The following is a 20346-nucleotide window of genomic DNA, read 5'->3' on the forward strand; positions in this document are numbered from 1 at the left end:
CAAAGCAGACCAGGAGAGAGCTGTGCATTCACACCCTGCAGGTGCTGCTTTGCTAGTCTGCCCATGGTCTGAGGGAGCTAATGTTGTTACAGGTACATACAGAGGGGGAAAATGCAGTTGGAAGGGGGAGTTTTCACAGTATATCTGGAGCCTGCTATTAGCTGCTGAGTTATTTTATGATGGTTAAGATTTTGTTGACAAGTCAGCAAGTCTGAAGGTGGCCTGTGATCCCAAATGAAGCTTATTTCCCTTGAATGGTCTTATCATCACTTGCTGCCCACTAATTATACTATTACCCTAAGGTAAAGGGTAAAAGAAGGAGATGTGCTTTCCCTCCTCCTTTATAGTTTCTCTAACTCTCAGAGTGAAAGAGCCTTTACCACAACCTCTCCATGCTTTCAGCAAGGCCTCCCTTCCCAACTTCCTAAATTGACCTACCTTCCTCCAAGCCATGGCAGGACCTCCCAGGGGCCCCTTGGTACTGTCACAGTGCTGCTGATCCAGTCCAGGTCTCTCTCAACTTCTCCTGATCAAAATCGCAAGGGAATTATTAAGGTACACAAGACTGAAGCAAGTCTGTTTTATCTTTTAATAACCTTAAGTGCATTTTTATACTGGTATATTTAAAAGCAAAAGGGAGTAAGGACGATTTCATCATGAGACTCAAAGGAATTTCTGTCTAATTTTCTGGAAGTAGCTCAGAGACTGCTCTGTGAACAAGTGCCAGAATTTGAAAAGGAACTTCTCCAATGGCCAAGTTAAGATTTACTGCAACAGGATGCAGTTCTGTGTCCACAATTCTAGATTTCTATATTTCAATAATAAATCAGCTTCTTACAACATCTCCCTTTAATATCACATGGGGGGAATGGAGATCGAAAATTTATTGGAGATAGTGAGGTCCAGCCCCCACTTCTGTCTGGAATTCCCTGTGTCTTTTGGGCAAAACCCTGTTCATTTGGGAGCCTTTTCCAGTCCTTTTCCCAGCCCCTGACCAACTAGCTAGTTTACTCTCACCCCAAGCATGCGATGCACCACTGAAAACATCACCCATTAAGATTTCCCCTCTCAACATTCTTTCAAGACCATCCAAGTGCTATCCATTTTTAGCTTGTACCCACATACTAAACCAGCACATGCTTAAACCAGTCAGGACCTAAAAGAAACCCATATGGTCAGGTGCAAGCAGGGAAAAGGGCACTGATACAGCTATAGTGAGTGGTATGAGGGTCTGAGCTATCTGATCATGCAATTAATTAAGCTTTCTGGTCCTGCTCAGGCTGGAACAGGTCAGCATTATTATCCCTGCCATTCTGAATCATTGGATGGGAGCAGCCCTGGTAGACTGTAGTTTTTCGTTTTGTTTTGTTTTTAGATTTTTTTATTTATTAATTTTTAGAGGGGAGGAAGGAGCAGGAAGCATAATCTCCCATATGTGCCTTGACCAGGCAAGCCCAGGGTTTTGAACTGGCAACCTCAGCATCCCAAGCTGATGTTTTATTCACTGCGCCACCACAGGTCAGGCTGTGGTTTCAATACAAACACAGCTGCAGCTGGCAAGCAACTGTTCCCCCTACATAAATTCTTTGCTGGTGATATGAGTGGCATAACTCCATGACAACAACACAAACACACCTTTCTATTGTTAATGTTGGTCTACCTCTTTCACATACAATTTTTCACCTAACCAAAGACCCTATTCTGTTACTGTGTTTGTAGTTTGGTATAGGCCAGAGCTCCAGGACAGCCACTATCCTGACACTGTCTCCATAGAGGAATATGTGGATGCTTTGCTAAGGGAAGTGATATCCCTACCTTCTTCTCTAGTGAGTACAAAGGTTTCTTCCACATCGTACCAACATACCATATAATACCTAATTTCTTACAAGATAATCAGTCAGTAAAGGTTAAGTAGGTGTTGCTGTGGTGACAGTCCTGAAATCCCAGTAACCTAACCCAAAAATATCTTTATTTCCTTCTCACATTGTGTATCCAATGCAGATCATCATTGGAAAGAACTTCTACTTATTATAGCCACTCAGGGACAAGCTGACAGAGGCTTCATAGAAATGTGCTTCTCCAATCTTTGTACTAAGTGGAAGGAAAAGTTAGAAACAGGTTCACACCAGTGATTAAACACTACTACTTATAGCCCACTAGTTTTGATTTGCTTTTCTTGAATAGCTAGTGAAGATGAACATCTTTTCATATATCTGTTGGCCCATTTGTATGTCCTCCTGGAAGAAGTGTCTGTTTAGGTCCTTTCCCATTTTTTGGATTATTTGTTTGTTTGTGGCTGACTTTTGGGAATTATTTATATATTTTGGATATTAACCCCTTATCAGAGTGGTTGTTTGCAAATGTCATCTCCTACTTAGTTGGCCACCTATTTCTTTTCATGTTGCTTCTTTTGCTGTGCAGAAGCTTTTTAGTTTGATATAGTCCAATTTGTTTCTTTTGGGCTTTACTTCTGTTGCCGTTTGGAGTCAAAGTCATAAATTGTTCTCTATGGACAAGGTCCAAGAATTAGTACGTATGTCTTCTTCTATGTAATTTATTTTTTCAGATATTAAATTTAGGTCATTTGATCCATTTTGAGTTAATTTTTGCTCAGGGGAACAAACTGTTGTCAAGTTTCATTCTTTTGCATGTGGCTTTCCAATTTTCCCAGCACCATTTATTGAAGAGGCTTTCTTTTCTCCATTGTGTGATTTTGGCTCCTTTGTCAAAAAATATTTGTCCATATATATGTGGTTTTATTTCTGGACTCTCGATTCTAGTACATTGGTCTGTATATATGTTTTTCTGCTAACACCATGATATTTTGATGATCATAGCTCTATAATATAATTTGAAGTCAGGTAGTGTGATACCTCTGGATTAATTCTTTTTTCTCAGGATTGCATTGGCTGTTTGGGGTTTTATATGATTCCATACAAACATGGTGATTTTTTGTTCTATTTCTTTAAAAATCATATTGGGATTTTGATGGGAATTGCATTAAATTTGTATATTGTTTTGGGTAATATGGCCATTTTAACTATGTTGATTCTTCTGATCCATGAACATGGAATATTTTTTCATTTCATTATGCCTTTTTCAATTTCTTTCAATAATGTTTTGTAATTTTCAGTATATAGGTCCTTCACATCTTTTATTAAGTTTATTACTAGGTATTTCATTTTTTGTTGTTGCAATTGTAAAAGGAATTGGTTGTTTGAGTTCATTTTTCATTGTTTCATCATTGGCATATAGGAAAGCAGTGGACTTTTGTATATTGATTTTGTATCCTGTGACTTTAGTGTCTTGGTTTATTGTTTCTAATAGATTTTTTGGTAAAATCAGGGGTGTTCTATATACTGGATCATGTCATTTGCAAAAAGTGATACCTTTACTTCTTCTTTCCTGATACAGATGCCTTTTGTTTCTTTCTCTTGCCTGATTGCTCTGGCTAAAACTTCCAGAACTATAATGAATAAGAGTGGAGAGAGTGGGACACCTTGTCTTATTCCTGAATTTAGAGGAAAAGCCTTTATTTTCTCACCATTTATTATACTATTAGCTGATAGTTTGTTACATATGGTCTTTACTATGTTGAGGAACTTTCCTTCTATTTCATTTTATGGAGTGTTTTAAACCTGAAAGGGTGTTGTATCTTATGAAATGCCTTTTCTGAATCTATTGATTGGATCATATAATTTTTGTTCTTTGTTTTGTTGATGTGGTGTATTACATTGATTGATTGATTTCCATATATTGAACGATCCATGTGCTCCTGAAATAAATCTCATGTGATCGTGATGTATTATTTTTTAATGTTTTGTTGTATTCAATTTGCTAGTATTTTGTTTAGGATTTTTGTATCTGTATTCCTTAGAGATACTGTATGTAAATTTATTTCTTTTTTTTCTTCTTTATTTTTTTAATTTAAATAATTGTGTTTACATAGATTCTAGGGTCACCCCAAATGCATCCCCCTCCCCCCTATTCCCCTCAACATCTCTCTTGAGAGTCCCCCTCCCTACAGCATCCTCCCCCCTTCCCTTCAGGTTTATTCCATCCTATCATCCTCTTTCCCTCTGTCCTCTTTTCCTCTGGTCCCTTTGACCCCTCCTCTGTCTCAATTTTGTTCCTCAGTTCTCATTATTCCTTGGATTCCTCAAATGAGTGAGGTCATATATTTTTCTTTCTCTGCCTGGCTTATTTCACTCAACATAATAGTTTCCAGGTCCCTCCATATTGTGGCAAAAGGTAATATTTCCTTCTTTTTCATAGCCCCATACTATTCCAGTGTATATATGCACCACTGCTTTTTAATCCACTCGTCCACTGATGCACACTTGGGCTATTTCCAGATCTTCGCTATTGAGAACAGTGCTGCCATAAACATGTTTTTCAGTCAGTGATATGGTGTCCTTGGGATATATTCCAATAAGTGGGATGGCCGGGTCAAAGGGCAGTTCCATTTCTAATTTTTTGAGGAATCTCCATACTGTTTTCCACAGTGGCTGCACCAGTGTGCATTCCCACCAGCAGTGCAGGATGGTTCTCCTTTCTCCACATACTCGCCAGCACCTATCGTGTATTGTTTTGTTAATTAGCGCCATTCTGACTACTGTGAGGTGGTATCTCATTGTAGTTTTAATTAGCATTTCTCTAGTGATTAGTGATGTTGAACATTTTTTATCTGCCTATTGGCCATCTGTATGTACTCTTTGGAGAAGTGTCTATTCATTTCTTGTGCCCATTTTTTGATTGAATTGTTTGTCTTCCTGGTGTTGAGTTTTACAAGTTCTTTATAAATTGTGGTTATTAACCCCTTATCAGATGTATTGTCAAATATGTTCAACCATTGTGTGGTTTTTCTTTTTATTCTGTTCATATTGTCTTTAGCTGTGCAAAACCTTTTTAGTTTGATATAGTCCCATTTGTTTTTCCTGTCTTTTATTTCATATACCTGTGGAGATAAATCAGCAAAGATATTGCTGCGATAGATGTCAGTGAGCTTACTGCCTAAGTTTTCTTCTAGGATACTTATGGTTTCATGATTTACATTTAAGTCCTTTATCCATTTTAAGTTTATTTTTGTGCATGGAGTAAGCTGATTGTCAATTTTTTTTTTCAGGTAGCTGTCCCGTTTCCCCAACACCATTTGTTAAAGAGACTGTCTTTACTCCACTGTATGCTCTTACCTCCTTTGTCAAATATCAATTGTCCATAAAGAAGGGAGTTTATTTCTGGGTTCTCTGTTCTGTTCCATTGATCTATATGCATGTTCTTATGACAGTGCCAAGCTGTTTTGAGTACAATGGCCTTGTAGTATAACTTTTTATCAGGAAGTGTGATACCTCCCACTTTACTCTTCTTTTTCAAGATTGCTGAGGCTATTCATGTTTTTTTTGGGGGGGGGGTTCCATATAAATTTTTGGAATATGTGTTCTATATCTTTGAAGTATGTCATTGGTATTTTAATTGGTATTGCATTTAATATATAAATTGTTTTGGGTAATATAGACATTTTAATTATGTTTATTCTTCCTAACCATGAGCATGGTACATGCTTCCACTTGTTTGTGTCTTCCTTGATTTCTTTTATCAATGTTTTATAATTTTCTGAGCACAAGTCTTTAACCTCCCTGGTTAAATTTACTCCTAGATACTTTATATTTTTGTTGCAATAGTGAAGGGGATTCTTTCCTTAATTTCTCTTTCTGACAGTTCATTGTTAGTGTATAAAAGTGCCTCTGGTTACTGTGTATTAATTTTATATCTTGCACTTTGCTGAATTCATTTATTAGGGCCAGTAGTTTTTTTACTGAGACTTTAAGGTTTTCTATATACAGTATCATATTATCTGCAAATAATAATAGTTTTACTTCTTCTTTTCCAATTTGGATGCCTTTTATTTCTTCTTCTTGTCTGATTGCTCTAGCTAGGTCTTCCAGTACTATATTGAATGAGAATGGTGAAAGGGGGCACACCTGCCTTGTTCCTGAATTTAGGGGAATTGCATTTAATTTTTTTCCATTAATTAGAATGTTGGCTCTGGGTTTTTCATAGATAACCTTTATCATGTTGAGGTATGTTCCCTGTATTCCCACTTTGCTGAAAGTTTTGATGATAAATCGGTGCTGGAGTTTATCAAATGGTTTTTCTGCATCTATTGAAATTATCATGTGGTTCTTCTCCTTCCTTTTGTTTAAGTGATGAATCACATTAATTGATTTACGAATGTTGCACCATCCTTGTCTCCCCAGAATAAATCCTTGATCATGATGTATGATTTTTTTCATGTATTGCTGGATCCAGTTTGCTAATACTTTGTTGAGGATTTAAGCATCTAAATTCATCAGGGATAATGTCCTATAATTTTCTTTCTTTGTGTTGTCTTTGCCTGGTTTTGGAAACAGAATTTATACTTGCCTCATAAAAGGAACTTGGAAGTATTCCTTCCTCCTGAATTTTTTGAAATTGCTTGAGAAGGATAGGAGTTAATTCTTCTTTGAATATTTGGTAGAATTCACCAGTGAAGCCATCGGGCCCAGGAGTTTTATTTTTTGGGAGCTTTTTGATAACTGTTTCGATCTCTTTTGTTGTAATCACTCTGTTTAGGTTTTCTGATTCTTCCAGATTGATTTTTGGAAGATTATATGTTTCAAGGAATTTGTCTATTTCACCTAGGTTGTTTAATTTTTTGGCATACAGTTCTTCATAGTATTTTCTTACAATATTTTGTATTTCTGTTGTGTCGGTTGTTATTTCTCCATTCTCATTTCTAATATTACTTATCTGAGTCCTCTCTCTTCTTTTCTTGGTGAGTCTTGTTAAAGGTTCATCAATCTTGTTTACCCTTTCAAAGAACCAGCTCTTGGTTTCATTGATCCTCCGTATTGTTTCTTTAGCTTCTATGTCATTTATTTCTGCTCTGATCTTTATTATTTCCTTCCTTCTACTACCTCTGGACATTACTTGCTGTTCTTTTTCTAGTTCTTTTAGATGAAGGGTTAGGTTGTTTATTTGAGATTTTTCAAGCTTCTTAAGCAATGCCTGTAGTGCTATGAACTTCTCAGGACTGCTTTTGCTGTGTCCCCTAAATTTTGAGTTGTTGTTTGCACATTATCATTTGTTTCTAGGAATTTTATTATTTCTTCTTTGATTTCATTGTTAACCCATTTGTTATTTAATAACATGCTATTTAGTTTCCATGTTTTGCGTATCTTTCAGTTTTTCTGTTGTGGTTGATTTCTAATTTCATGCCATTGTGATCAGAGAAAATGCTTGATATGATTTCAATCTTCTTAAATTTGTTGAGACGGCATTTGTGTCCTAACATGAGGTCTATCTTAGAGAATGTACCATGAACACTTGAAAAGAATATATATTCTGCTGCCTTAGGGTGAAAGGTTCTGAAGATATCTATTAAATCAAGTTGATCTATTGTGTCCTTTAAGTTCGTTTCTTTGTTAATTTTTTTGAGCATCTATCAAGTGATGTTAGTGGGGTATTGAAATCTCCTACTATTATAGTATTGCTGTTGATCTCACCCTTTATATCCATCAAAGTCTGCTTTATATATTTAGGTGCTCCTATATTAGGTGCATAGATATTTATAATGGTTATATCTTCCTGTTGGATTGCTCCCTTTATCATTATGTAGTGACCTTTTTTCTCTCTTACTATAGCCTTTGTTTTAAAGTCCATTTTGTCTGATATAAGTATTGCTACCCTAGCTTTTTTTTTCATTGTCATTTGCATGAAATATCTTTTTTCCATCCTTTTACCTTCAGACTATGTGCATCTTTTGTTTTAAGGTGTGTCTCTTGTAGACAGCATATGTACAGATCCTGTTTTCCTATCCAAGCAGTTACCCTATGTCTTTTGACTGGATCATTTAATCCAGTCAAATTGCACTGGATCATTAATCTTATTTACATTTAAGGGTATTATTGACATGTAGTTGTTTATTGCCATTTTATTCTTTAAACCTGTATTTCTCTTTTGCTATATTCTTTTATCACTTTGATCTATTTATAACAGTCCCCCTAATGTTTCCTGCAGCATTGGTTTGGTTGTAATGAATTTCTTGAGTTGTTTGTTGTTTTTTGTTTGTTTGTTTGTTTTTGTCTTGGAAGCTATTAATTTCTCCTTCAATTTTAAATGATAGCCTTGCTGGATAAAGTAGTCTTGGATGTAGGCTCTTGTTCTGCATTACTTTGAATATTTCTTGCCATTCCCTTCTGGCCTCAAGTGTTTTTGTCGAGAAGTCAGATGTCATCCTTATGTGGGCTTCTTTGTAGGTGATAGCCTTCTTTTCTCTAGCAGCTTTTAATATTTTCTCTTTATCGCTTAGCTTTGGTATTTTAATTATGATGCGTCTTGGTGTAGGTCTTTTTGGGTTTCTCATTAATGGAGTTCTCTGTGCTTCTTGAAGTTGTGATACTCTTCCCTGCTTCAATTTAGGAAAGTTTTCAGCTATGATTTGATTGAATAATGTTTCTATCCCTTGTTCTTTCTCTTCTTCTTCATGAACCCCTATGATGTGTGTGTTATTTCTCTTTATGTTGTCACAGAGCTCTCTCAGAGTATCCTCAGACTTTTTGAGTCTCTTTTTTTTTTTCTGCTCTGCTTCCGTGCCTTTGTTCATCTTGTCCTCCAGCTCTCTGATTCGATCCTCAGCTTCATCTATCTTGCTTTTAATTCCTTCTATTGTGGTCTTCATTTCTGATATTGCATTTGTCACCTCCGAATTATTCTTTTTTTTAATATTTCAATATCCTTTTTTATACTTGCTATGTATTTAGGTGTTCATAATGACTGTCCATTGTTGTTCTAAGATCCCAAAGCATCCTAACGATCATTATTCTAAACTCTGCATCTGGCATTTTGTTTATTTCCATATCACTCAGTTCCTTTTCTGGAGATTTCTCTTGTGGTTTCATTTGGATTGCACTTCTCTGTCTTCTCGTTATGTCTGTGTGTTTGGGTATGTTGTTTGTAGGGCTGGTTGAATCTAGGTTTGGTGTTCTCTGCCTCCAATTTTCAGTTTTGTTATTTTTAGGCCTTCTTGGGTTGTTATCAGCTGTTGTTTGTAATCCACTGTCAGGTTTGGCTTTTCTAGTCGAGCTGATTTGAAGTCTTGATTTGTTTGTTTTCTTCTGAGTTATCTCAGTGGTAGTCTTGTTTACTGATCTCAGCAAGGGGCTTATTTGAAACTGTATCCAGGAATGTGGTGGGTATAACCTGAGACTCTGAAGGCCTGATCTGCCAGTTACTCTCTCTGGGGGCGGGGTGCTTTCTCTGCTTCAGGGGCAGGTGTATCTCAGATCTGCATGTATACCTGAGTTACTGCCCCTCCTCCACACTTTTTGTTTTCAGCTGTGTCTTCTTGCACTGATTGTAGTTGGAGAGATGTCTTGAGATGGGTGACTCAGAACCACTTGTCTTGTGTTATGTGGAAGGATAAACTCTTCCCCCAGCTATGGCCACGATGAGTCAGCTTCTCAGGTCCTCCCATGCATTCCTCTGACAGTCACTGTCTGTCTTTCTCTCTCTCTCTCCCCTTTCCTTTTGGAAGATAAGCCAGCCCTTTCAAAACATCTCATTCCCAGGTCCCCAGACAAGTGGCTGTGAGCAATATTTACTACTCTTTTCCTTGGAATGAGAGCCCTTCTGAGCTTTCAGCCTCACAACCCCTTTGTTCCTGTAAGCAGGGGAGATTCACTGCTCCTCAGTGCTCCCTACCAGGCTCAGTGTGGCTTCTTCTTTGCTCCTTGGTTTTTGAGAGTTGTTCTTGTAGTCCAGAATTGGTTTTTCACACTGATTGTTCCTAAATTAATTTGTAATCCAGTTTGGTGGTGTGAGCTGGGAGTCTGTGCATCTGCCTACTCTGCTGCCATCTTCAGGTCTCTCTGTAAATTTCTTTTTTGTGTGTTGTATTTGCCAGGTTTTGGTATGAGGGATATGTTGACCTCATAAAATGTGTTGGGGAGTATTGATTCTTCTTCTGTTTTTTGAAAGGCTTTGGGAAAGATAGTACCAAATATTCTTTGAATGTTTGGGAGAATTTACTAGTGCAGCCAACTGGTCCTGGACTTTTGTTTTAAAGGTGGTTTTTGATAGTTGTTTCTATTTCTTCCCTGCTTATAGGTCTAGTTAGGTTTTCTACTTCTTTGTGACTCAATCTAGAAAGATTGTATAGTTCTAAGAATTTACCCATTTCCTCTAGGTTGTTGAATTTGGAGGCATATAATCTTTCATAATATTCTACCATGATCCTTTGTATATCTATGGTGTCCGGGGTAATTTTTCCTCTCTCATTTAGGATTTTATTTATATGAGTCTTTCCTCTTTATTCCTTAGTGAGTCTAGCCACGGGTTTTTCTCTTTTATTGATCTTTTCAAAACACTAGCTCTTTGCTGTATTAATTTTTTCTATATTTTTTGTTTTGTATTTTATATAATTCTGCTCTGATTTTTACTATTTCTTTTCTTCTACTGATTTTATCTTGCCTTTGTTCTTTTTTTCCTATATCCTTAAGGTGTGGTGTAAGATTGTTTATTTGGGATCACTCTTGTTTCTTGATATAAGTCTGTATAACATGAAGTATCCTCTTATAACTGCTTTTGCTGCATCCCAGAAATTTTGATATGTCATGTTGTCATTTTCATTGGTTTATATGATATATATCTTTTGATTTCTGCTTTTATTTGTTCTTTGACCCAGTCAGTTTTAAGATGTATGTTGTTTAATTTCCATATTTTTGTGGGTTTCTTTACTTCCTTTGTACAGTTGAATATTAATTTCAAAGTCTTATGATCAGAAAATATGGTTAGTATAATTTTAATCTTCCTGAATTTGTTGATTTTAGTTTTTTGGCCCAACATATGGTCTATCCTTGAGAATGTTCTATGCACACTAGAGAAAAATGTATAATCTGACATTTTGAGCTGAAATGTCCTATTTATATCTGTTATGTCCATTTGGTCCAAAGTGTCATTTAATGCCAATATTTCTTTATTGATTTTCTGTTTGAATGATCTATCAAAACCTATTGATGGTGTGTTTTCATCTGCTTCTATTTTAAGATCAGTTAGTAAATGTCTTATATATATTGGTGCTTCCTGGTTTGGTGCCTATATATTAAGAAGTGCTATGTCTTCTTGTCACAGTGTCTGCTTTGTCATTAGGAAATGTCTGTCTTTGTCTCTGGTTACCTTTGTTGTCTTGCAGTGAGTGTTACCAGATATGAGTATGGCTACACTTGCTTTCCTTTGGATATTATTTGCTTGGCGAAATATTTTCCAACCTTTCACTTTGAACTTACTTTTGTCCTTGCACCTTAGATGTGTCTCTTGAAGGCAGCATACAATTTGGTTTTGCATTTTGATCCAATCTGCTACTCTGTCCCTTTATTGGTGAGTTCAATCATTTATATTTAGGGTAATTATTGACAATTGAGGATTTTCTATAACCATTTTGTTTTGTTTTCTGGTAGCTCTGTGTCATGTTTGGTTCTTCCCTTTTTTGTTTCAGTCAGTTTTGTTTTGTTGTGTTTCATACTTCTTTCCTATGTTTCTTCTTTTTTTCAGCTGTGTGTTTCAGTAGTGGCTTTTTCGTGGGTAGTTACCATTAGGTTATTAAAAGAAAAATGTTCCTATATACAAGATTCCTTGTCCTATGAGCACTTCTGCACTCCACCCTTCTTTCTTACTGCAGATCTTTATCTTTTCTCCTTTTATGTTATTGTTATCACAGAATATCTTTTTTTATTATTATGACCTTGTTGGAGCTTTTGCTTGTAGTTTTGATTTGTTTTGTTCTTTGTATCTGATTGAATAATCTCCTTGAGTATTTTCTATAGTGGGGGTTTAGTGGTGTAAATTTCTTCAGCTTCTCTATGGCTGTAAAAGTTTTATTTCTCCTTCATATTTTAAGGGCAACTTTGATGGATACAATATTCTTGGCTGGTAATTCCTCTCTTTTACTACTTTGAATGTTTTGGTCCATTTTCTTCTGGCTTGAAGAGGTTCTGTTGAGCTGAAAAGACTGATGATAATCTAATGGGCCTTCCTTTATATGTTATGTTCTTTTCCCTAGATGCCTTGAAGATTCTTTCTTTGTCAGTGATTTCTGACATTTTTACTATGATGTGCCTTGAAGTAGGTCTATTTGGGTTGCAATAACTTGGCGTTCTCTTTGCTTCAGATTCAAGGTGCTCTTTCCATGGGCTTGGAAAATTCTCATCAATTATTTGTTTGAATAGGCTCTTAATTCCTTTCACCCTCTCTTCTTCTGATATACACATTATTCTTATATTGTTATATCTGATGGAGTCAGATCATTCTTGTAGAGCTCTCTTAGTTATTTTACTTTGTGAATCTCTCTCCTCTTCTCTCTATAGCATCTTTAGATTCCTGTCTTTAATGTCACGGATTTTTTCCTTTATCTGTCTTGTTCTATTAGCTATACTTGCTACCCCAGTCTTCAGTTAATGTATTAAGTTTTTCACCTCTGTTTTTAAAGTTTCAATCTCCTTGGTGAGATATTTTTTTTCTTCATTAATTTGCTTTCTAAGCTCATTAAGTTGTTTACTGGTGTTTTCTCACATCTCATTGAGTATTTTTAGAACTTCAATTTTGGATTTTCTATGATTTAACTTCAGGTTTTCCATATGATGGAATTTTTTTTGAGATTTTTGTTTGTTTGTTTTTTTGTTTTTGTTTTTGTTCTTTTTTAATAATTTTATTTTTTTAATGGGGTGACATCAATAAATCAGGATACATATATTCAAAGATAACAAGTCCAGGGTATCTTGTCATTCAATTATGTTGCATACCCATCACCCAAAGTCAGATTGTCCTCTGTCACCTTCTATCTTGTTTTCTTTGTGCCCCTCCCCCTCCCCGTTTCCCTCTCCCATTCCCTCCTCCCCCACGTAACCACCACACTCTTATCAACGTCTCTTAGTTTCACTTTTATGTCCCACCTACGTATGGAATAATGCAGTTCCTGGTTTTTTCTGATTTACTTATTTCACTTCCTATCATGTTATCAAGATCCCACCATTTTGTTGTAAATGATCCGATGTCATCATTTCTTATGGCTGAGTAGTATTCCATAGTGTATATGTGCCACATCTTCTTTATCCAGTCATCTATTGATGGGCTTTTTGGTTGTTTCCATGTCCTGGCCACTGTGAACAATGCTGCAATAAACATGGGGCTGCATGTGTCTTTACGTATCAATGTTTCTGAGTTTTGGGGATATATACCCAGTAGAGGGATTGCTGGGTCATAAGGTAGTTCTATTTGCAGTTTTTTGAGGAACCACCATACTTTCTTCCATAATGGTTGTACTACTTTACATTCCCACCAACAGTGGATGAGGGTTCCTTTTTCTCCACAGCCTCTCCAACATTTGCTATTACCTGTCTTGCAAATAATAGCTAATCGAACAGGTGTGAGGTGGTATCTCATTGCCGTTTTGATTTGCATTTCTCTAATAGCTAAAGAAGATGAGCATCTTTTATTATATCAGTTGGCCATTTGTATTTCTTCCTGGGAGAAGCGTCTGTTCATATCCTCTTCCCATTTTTTTATTGGATTGTTTGTTTGTTTGTTGTTGAGTTTTATGAGTTCTTGGTATATTTTGGATATTAGGCCCTTATCTGAGCTGTTGTTTGAAAATATCATTTCCCATTTAGTTGGCTTTGTGTTTATTTTGTTATCAGTTTCTCTTGCTGAGCAAAAACTTCTTAGTCTGATGTAGTCCCATTAATTAATTTTTGCCTTCGCTTCTCTTGCCTGTGGAGTCAAATTCATAAAATGCTCTTTAAAACCCAGGTCCATGAGTTGAGTAACTATGTCTTCTTCTATGTACTTTATTGTTTCAGGTCTTATGTTTAGATCTTTGATCCATTTTGAGTTAATTTTTGTACAGGGGGAGAGACTGTAGTCCAGTTTCATTCTTTTGCATGTGGCTTCCCAGTTTTCCCAGCACCATTTATTGAAGAGGCTTTCTTTTCTCCATTGTGTGTTGTTGGCCCCTTTATCAAAAATTATTGGACTATATATATGTGGTTTTATTTCTGGACTTTCTATTCTGTTCCATTGGTCTGAGTGTCTATTTTTCTGCCAATACCATGCTGTTTTGATTGTCGTGGCCCTATAATATAGTTTGAAGTCAAGTATTGTAATGCCCCCAGCTTCATTCTTTTTCTTTAGGATTGCTTTGGCTATTCAGGGTTTTTTATAGTTCCATATAAATCTGATGATTTTTTGCTCTATTTCTTTAAAAAACGTCATTGGAAGTTTGATGGGAATTGCATTAAATTTGTATATTGCTTTGGGTAATATAGCCATCTTGATTATATTTATTCTTCCTAGCCAAGAACAAGGTATATTCTTCCATCTCATTATATCTTTTTCAATTTCCCTTAAAAATGGTTTATAGTTTTCATTATATAAGTCCTTTACATTCTTTGTTATGTTTATTCCTAAGTATTTTATTTTTTTTGTTGCAATCGTGAAGGGGATTATTCTTTTGAGTTCGTTCTCAATTGTTTCATTGTTGGTATATAGAAAGGCTATTGACTTCTGTATGTTAATTTTGTATCCTGCGACCTTACTGTATTGGCTTATTGTTTCTAGTAGTCTTTTTGTGGATTCTTTGGGGTTTTTGATGTATAGGATCATATCATCTGCAAAAAGTGATACCTTTACTTCTTCTTTTCCGATATGGATGCCTTTTATTTCTTTGTCTTGTCTGATTGCTCTGGCGAGAACCTCTAGTACCACATTAAATAAGAGTGGAGAGAGTGGACAACCCTGTCTTGTTCCTGATTTAAGGGGGAAAGCCTTCAGTTTAGTGCCATTTAATATGATGTTAGCTGATGGTTTATCATATATGGCCTTTATCATGTTGAGATATTTTCCTTCTATACCCATTTTGTTGAGAGTCTTAAACATAAAATTGTGTTGTATTTTATCGAAAGCCTTTTCTGCGTCTATTGATAAGATCATGTGGTTTTTGTTCTTTGTTTTGTTGATAGGGTGTATTACATTAACCGTTTTACATATGTTGAACCATCCTTGAGATTCTGGGATGAATCCCACTTGATCATGATGTATTATTTTTTTAATATGTTGTTGTATTCGATTTGCTAGTATTTTGTTTAGTATTTTAGCATCTGTATTCATTAGAGATATTGGTCTATAGTTTTCTTTTTTTGTGCCATCCTTGCCTGGTTTTGGTATGAGGGTTATGTTGGCCTCATAAAATGTGTTTGGAAGTATTGCTTCTTCTTCAATTTTTTGGAAGACTTTGAGTAGAATAGGAACCAAGTCTTCTTTGAATGTTAGATAAAATTCACTGGTATAGCCGTCAGGGCCTGGACTTTTATTTTGGGGGAGGTTTTTAATGGTTTTTTCTATTTCTTCTCTACTGATAGGTCCGTTTAGGCTTTCTGCTTCTTCTTGACTCAGTCTAGGAAGGTTGTATTGTTCTAGGAATTTATCCATTTCTTCTAGGTTGTTGAATTTAGTGGCATAAAGTTTTTCATAGTATTCTACAATAATTCTTTGTATATCTACGGTGTCCGTGGTGATTTCTCCTCTTTCATTTTGGATTTTGTTTATATGAGTTCTTTCTCTTTTTTCCTTGGTAAGTCTTGCCAAGGGTTTGTCAATTTTGTTGATCTTTTCAAAGAACCAGCTCCTTGTTCTATTAATTTTTTCTATAGTTTTTCTGTTCTCTAATTCATTTATTTCTGCTCTGATTTTTATTATCTCCTTTCTTTGGCTAGTTTTGGGTTGTCTTTGTTCTTATTTTTCTAGTTCCTTAAGGTGGGAAGTTAAGTGGTTCACTTGGGCTCTCTCTTGTTTGTTCATATATGCCTGAAGTGATATGAACTTCCCTCTTATCACTGCTTTTGCTGCATCCCATAGATTCTAATATGTTGTATTGTCATTTTCATTAGTCTGTATATATCTTTTGATCTCTGCACTTATTTCTTCTTTGACCCATTCATTTTTTAAAAGTATGTTGTTTAGTTTCCACACTTTTGTGGGATTTTTTTCCTCTTTTTTGCAGTTGAATTCTAGTTTCAAGGCTTTATGTTCAGAAAATATGCTTGGTACAACTTCAATTTTTCTGAATTTGCTGATGTTTTTGTGGCCCAACATATAGTCAATTCTTGAGAATGATCCATGTACACTGGAGAAAAATGTATACTCAGTCACTTTGGGATGAAATGTTCTGTAGATGTCTATCATATCCAGGTGCTCTAGTGTTTTGTTTAAGGCCACTATGTCTTTGTTGATTCTCTGTTTGGATGACCGATCTAGAGCCGTCAGCGGTGTATTGAGGTCTCCAAGTATGATTGTATTTTTGTCAGTTTTTGTTTTAAGATCAATAAGTAGCTGTCTTATATATTTTGGTGCTCCTTGGTTTGGTGCATATATATTAAGAATTGTTATGTCTTCTTGATTCAGTGTCCCCTTAACCATTATGAAATGGCCATTTTTATCTCTGAGTACTTTTCCTGTCTTGTAGTCAGCATTATCAGATATGAGTATTGCTACACCTGCTTTTTTGTGGATGTTATTTGCTTGGAGCATTGTTTTCCAGCCTTTCAGTTTGAATTTGTTTTCATCCTTGTTACTTAGATGAGTTTCCTGTAGGCAGCATACAGTTGGATTTTCTTTTTTAATCCATTCTGCTACTCTGTGCCTTTTTATTGGTGAGTTTAATCCGTTTACATTTAGTGTAATTATTGATACTTGTGAGTTCCCTATTGCCATTTTATATCTTGCTTTCTGTTAGTTTTGTGTTTTGTTTGATCCTTCTCTTTTGTTTTTCTATCTTTTGTTTTTATTTGGTTGTATTCCATACATCTTTCCTCTGTTGCTATCTTTTTTATCTCATGTGCTTCTGTGGTGGTTTTTTTCAATGGTGGTTACCTTTGAGTAATGAAAAGGGTCCCTATCCTGTTCATTGTAGCGAACTATTTTGTGAGTACTTTTGCACTCCATCGTCCTTTGCTACTGTTAATCTCCATCTTCTCCCCCTCTTTCTTTTTGTTGTTGTCACAGTTTAAATTTGGTTTTATTGTGTTCTTCTTGGAGCTTTTACTTGTGGCTCTGTTTTTTTGTTGTTGTTGTTCTTTGTATCTGATTGGAGTACCCCCTTTAGTAATTCCTGGAGTGGGGGTTTTCTGATGATAAATTCCCTCATCTTTTCTGTATCTGTGAATGTTTTTATTTCTCCTTCATATTTGAAGGATAGCTTTGATGGGTATAGTATTCATGGCTGAAAGTTCTTCTCTTTTAGGACTTTAAATATTGGGGTCCACTCTCTTCTAGCTTGTAGAGTTTCTTCTGAGAAATCTGATGATAATCTAATGGGCCTTCCTTTATATGTTGTATTCTTCTTTTCCCTGGCTGCCTTGAGAATTTTTTCTTTGCTGTTGGTTTGTGTCAATTTCATTATGATATGCCTTGGAGTAGGTTTGTTGGGGTTAAGAAAATTTGGTGTTCTGTTTGCTTCTTGAATTTGAGGCTTTAGTTCTTTCCACAGGCTTCGGAAGTTCTCATCTATTATTTCTTTGAGTATGTTCTCCATTCCATTTTCTCTCTCTTCTCCCTCTGATATACCTATTATTCTTATGTTATTCTTTTTGATGGAGTCAGATAATTCTTGTAGGGCTATCTCATTTTTTTTTATTTTTGAGTCTCTTTCTTCTTCTCTCTGTTGTGCCTCAAGTTGCTTGTCTTCTATTTCACTAATCCTCTCTTTTATCTGACCTGTTCTATTAGCTAAGCTTGTTACTTTGTTTTTCAGCTCGTGAATTGAGTTTTTCATTTCTGTTTGATTTGTTTTTATAGTTTCAATTTCTTTGGACATATATTCTTTGTGTTCATTGAGTTGTTTTCTGAGCTCCCTAAATTGCCTTTCTGTGTTTTCTTGTATATCTCGGAGGAATTTTAGGATTTCTATCTTTAATTCTCTGTCATTTAGCTCCAAGGTTTCCAATATATTAAATTTTTTTCTCCATAGATTTTTCCTCATCTAGCTGTGTTACCTCTCTTTCTTTTGTATCCATGATATTCGATTTTCTCTTCCTTAATGGCATCTGAGGGTAGTTTTGTTGATAGTATTAATGAGATTTAATAAAGAATAAATAGTTAAAAAAAATCAAAAAGAGTTGTTTTTTTAAAAAAATTAATAATGAAATAAAGAAAAATAAAATAAAATAAAAATTAAAAAAAAAAGGAAATTATTTCCCCCCTCCTTTTTTCCTCTCCTCTCCCCTTTTTCTTGAGAAAATCTTGTGGTGAACTGTGAATTATAACAAACAATGCCTGTGATGGAGGGCCTGAATTGGGGAAAAGTAATAAGGGGGCAAAAAAAAAAAGAAAAAGAAAGGGGGGTATGGACCCACAAAAAGCAAATAAGGAAAAAATTTGGGTCAAGAATAAAATGATTTGCTTTTAGGTGTTGGTTGTCTAAGAGTTATGATGAGAGTAATAAGAGGAAAACAGAAAAATGGGGGGACAAATTAAAAAAATACTATTGTATTTAGTGGAACAAGAACTGGATAAAATGGAGAGCCAGGGATGGGAGCACTGCTAGTGAGTTAAAAAGGTGAAGTAAAAAACCCCCAAAATGCCACAAACATAAGTTTGAGTTTCAGATAAGAGAATTTGTTTGTTATTGAGGTTTGAATGAGAGGAGATGTAAAGGAGAAAGGAAGAAGCTAATATAGAGAGAGAAAAGAAAGAGAGAGAGAGAAAAAAGAGGGAACCACTAAAAGAAGAAAAAAGAAAGGAGAGAGAGAGAGAGAGAGAGTTAAGAGTTTTGGAGTGCAACCCTCATAGAGAGAAAGGAAGAGGAGAAAAAAGATAATGGGAGATGTAACACTTATGGGTAGTGTAGTTCAAGGAGAGGAGAGAGTAAGACTGGCAGAGAGTTAATCGGCCAAATTGGAGGAGGAAAAAAAGTCTCAAGAATGAAGATAAGAGAAACAAATGAACAAATATTATAAAATGGGATAGGTTATAAAGTCTGCAGATTATTCTTGATTTTGAGAGGTTATCTTCTTGCTTTTTCTTTTCTCTCCCTCTTCCTGGTCGGTGACTCTGTACCCCAGGTTCTGCCCCTTTTGCACGCTCAGGTAGAGGTTTGCAGTTGATAAGTCTCTATGGCAATGTCATGTATTGTGCTTTAGTCTCGTTGGCAGTCGAGGCTCATTAGCATTTATAGGCTCTGACAGTGAGAGAGTCCGTGTTCCTGGAGCCTTTCTCCTAGTCTTTCCTTCCTCAATTAGTAGCCTGATAATCCAGCTATGGGGTTGCTGCTGCCTCTGCCTGGATAGTAAGAGGCTCAAAGAGCTGGCAACTCCCTACTCTATTCCCACTCAGCACAGGGCTCTGGGTAAGGCTCAGTCAGTCAGAGCTGCTAGCATAATCAGGTGGGCTTTCCGCCCACTCAAAGACCTCTGGCTCTGCCACTCTGTCCGGTAACACAGGCGGGCGCCCACTTCCGGGGCGCTTGGAGGAAACTCTCATTCACTATCTGCGTGCGCAGACCAGGATATCCGGCCAGCAGTCTCACGCTCTGAGTGAAACCCCCAACCGCATGGAAAAGTTGCAGCGTTGGAATTCGCTCTCGCTCCGTCCCCGTGCGTGGCTTTTGCAAGGCGCTGGGGCGGCCCAAGATTCCGCTTTTGCCCACACAAAGGCCCCTGACTCTGCCCCTCTGTGTGATAACATGGGTGCGCACTGCCGAGGCACTCGGAGGAATCGCTCACTTCCTATCTGCGTGCGCACACCAGGATATGAGGCCGGCCGCGTTTCCCTCTGAGTGAAACCCTCACCAGCATGGAAAATTTCCACTGTTGGAATTAGTTCTCGCTCCCTCCCGTGCGTGGCTTTCCCAGGGTGCTGGAGCTGCCCAGAGATTCTGCTTTTGGCCCACAGAAAGGCCTCTGACCCTGCCTCTCTGTGGGGTAACACGGACACCCACTTCCGGGGCTTAGGAAGAAATCTCTCGCCCACTAACTGCGCACCAACCAGGAGAACGGGTAAAATGGCTGCCCCGCTTGTCTTTCTTTGTTTGGGTTTGGCGCGAGTGTTAGCTTGTATTGCCCGGCTTGCCACAGGATCAGTTTTTCCTCGGCTAGGATCTCCGTGCCACAGCCTGGTTCGGCTGTTTGTGCCACGGCCTGGATCTATTCACCCCCTTTGCCCTCCTCAGTTTCTATATTCACAGTTACCAGAGAAAGCCGCCCTGTTTAGGTTAGTGAGGAAGGCGGAGCATTTCTTACTCCCTATTTCCTTCAGGGTTTG

The sequence above is a fragment of the Saccopteryx bilineata genome, chromosome X, assembly GCF_036850765.1.
Source record: "Saccopteryx bilineata isolate mSacBil1 chromosome X, mSacBil1_pri_phased_curated, whole genome shotgun sequence".
NCBI classification, from domain to species: domain Eukaryota; kingdom Metazoa; phylum Chordata; class Mammalia; order Chiroptera; family Emballonuridae; genus Saccopteryx; species Saccopteryx bilineata.